Source organism: Nannospalax galili, unplaced genomic scaffold (assembly GCF_000622305.1).
Source record: "Nannospalax galili isolate Female #2095 unplaced genomic scaffold, S.galili_v1.0 scaffold860, whole genome shotgun sequence".
In the NCBI taxonomy this organism is placed as follows: Eukaryota; Metazoa; Chordata; class Mammalia; order Rodentia; family Spalacidae; genus Nannospalax; species Nannospalax galili.
Window position 1 is genome coordinate 309,559 of NW_008345455.1, and position 2,847 is coordinate 312,405.

A 2,847-nucleotide genomic window follows, 5' to 3' on the forward strand; every position below is an offset into this window, starting at 1 on the left:
ACATTTTATCTGCATTTTAATTCCCTCAATTTTCCTTACAGAAATAGAACTCTGTCATTCCAACTCACAGTCATCTCCTCCATCTCACATAACTGAATTTACTCAATAACATAAATGTCAGCTGAGTGTAGGACCCGAGTGTGAGCTTGCAGCCCCCTCGCTGGGCCCCAGAGGTCCAGTCCTGCTGTGCACCTGTGTTCAGCTTCCTTCTTATCCCAGCTGGTGTGAGTACAAACTCTCCACAACCCCTGCGAACTTACACGGCACTTGTATATTTGTAGACGCCTCTATCTAACTTCAGAGGAAAGGTCATGTTTCCACCATATTGGATGGAAGAATCCTATCAGCTTTTTCTTCTGTTACCTACAGAGAGAGAAGAGAAAGAGAAAAAGAGACAGAAAGAAACAGGGAGACAGAGAGAGACAGAGAGGAATAAATTAAATATACCAAAATACATATTACAAACACACATATATATTTTATTTATCTCCCTCCAGCTCTCTCTCTCTCTCTCTCTCTCTCTCTTTCTCTCTCTCTCTGTATAAATGTGTGTATACATGGAGACAGCTCATAGGAATTGGTTCTCTCTTTCCATCATGTGAGTCCAGGGAACTGAACTCAACTTGTCAGGTTTGGCACCAAGTGTTTTAACCCTGTGATCCATCTCAGTAAACATACAAATATATATAAATACAAACACACATATATATACAAACTATATATAAATACAAATAAAGACAAACTATATATATACAAATACATTTAAATGTAAACATATAAATAAATATGAATCTTATTTACCTTTATCTCTGCAGAGGGACTGTTACTGCTTTTACCGTCTCTGGATTCACATCCACAGGACCATAGTGACCTCTGTTGTATGAAGTTCTGATCACTCTGCTGATTCTTGAGGAAATAAACACATCCAGGTACTTTTAATGTTCAAATCAGCAGCAACCAGGGGATGAGGACACCACTTGGGAACACAGCCTCTGCCTAGCATGTGTGGTGCTCAAGTTTAGTACTTAGTACACAGCATGACGGCCATCACTTCATGATAGTGACGAGGGAGGGGAAGGCCACCCACAGACCCTGCTAACAGGCTTTTCAAATGTCTTCTCTTCAGCTCACTATGTCTGGATGTTTCGTCCTCTATTACGGAATCTTTTCAGTTACAGTTTCAAGTGATCAGAACCCCATATCCAAAGTTTCCCAAATCCAAAACACTGAGCTCTTCCATGATAACATATTTGGGAAACTGCAAATGTGTCCTCACAGGAAGAATAACTCAGAACATAGGTGTGATGTAAAGATTTTGTCCAATTGTATTCAAATCATATGGAAGAAGTATATACGCAAATCACAGATGATTGTCATGTTTACACTTAACCCCATACTCTCAATATATCACTATTTGAAGTGAAATAATTATAAAACTAGAAATCTCTGTATCTGAAACCTTTCTGTTAGCAAGGATTGTGGATTAAGGCAGTAACCCACCAAGCGCCATTTGACTTCTCTGCATGAAGCATACTGGTAGCCATTTTTTTTTTTTACCATTATGCCTCTGATTTTTATGTATTCATTTATTGATTTACAATGGGATCTTCATGTGTGTCGCAGGCTGACAGGGAGATCATGATCCTCCTTAGTACCCAGGGCTGGATCCCAGGCTTCTGTCGATCCTTGGGGCACCTTTATCCTGTTAAATCTCTCACCTCACTACACTGCCTTGCTCTGTGTTTTCAGGGTCATGTCATCTTTTTAAAGATAGTGTTCTACAGGGTTCTGTTCTTCATAAAATGCTTTGATGAGCTGTGTAGAGACACTGCTCCGATCTTTACACCTAGTCCCTTCCATGCTCTTTGAATGCTGTCATTGACTTTTCCCACAGACGCACTAGAGTCAATTACATTCTAAATGAAACTCATATTAGCACTAAAATTCTAGTTTTGCCTAGATACATTGATTTTAGTAACCGGCTCCAGTTGAGTGCTCAAGCTTGGTTGTCTACCCACTTGATCCCCTCCCCAATTCAGTTATTCACTATATTCAAATTACTCTTGAAGTCCTTTCTGCTGCCCTGTTCCACAGTGCATTTGTCATGTGGCCTCCACCGTAGCTGCCTGGGACTTCTGGGCAAGTGACTCCAATTTACTCCAGACACTTACCCTCTCTACTGCCGCTAAGGGTCTCATTCAGCGTCTTGCCCAGATGATCCTCTTTGAGACTGAATATAATCCTTGGGCACTTGGAAAGAAGATTAAGCAGGGCCAACTGAGCGTGTGTTCATGATCAGTTAAAGAACTGTCTTCTAACTTCATTGACCCATCCCAGGGGTGCAATATGGGATTTTTACTGTTAAAACTCACACCACAGCATATTCACCTCCAGATCTCTATGGCAGACAGCAGCAGTAAAGAAAATCTTAGGGAAGCAATTGCTATGTTGGGCAACTGCAATCCAGCAGCCTTCCCAGGCCTTCCCTTGCGTGTGTGCACCTGTGGCTGAGGAAATGCCTTACTATCTACCTCTCATCACTAGAATCAGAAATTCCTGGAGTTCACATGCCACCTAGATCTAGTTAATCCTGATTCATATCTACAAATTCTACCCATGGAACAGTTATACACTGCTGTACCCTACACCAGGGTAATCGAGTCAGGAGCCCTCTGGGTTTTGTCCAAGACTCAATCATCTATGTACTGAAGGAGAGAGGAAGAAAATTCATAATATCAAACACCGGTATGTGTCAACTCTCAATCTTCCAAGCAAACATCCCCCTGACTATGAATAACTGTGGTGCGTTTTGGGCAAATCTTGATGGTGATCTTACAACTCTGTCTA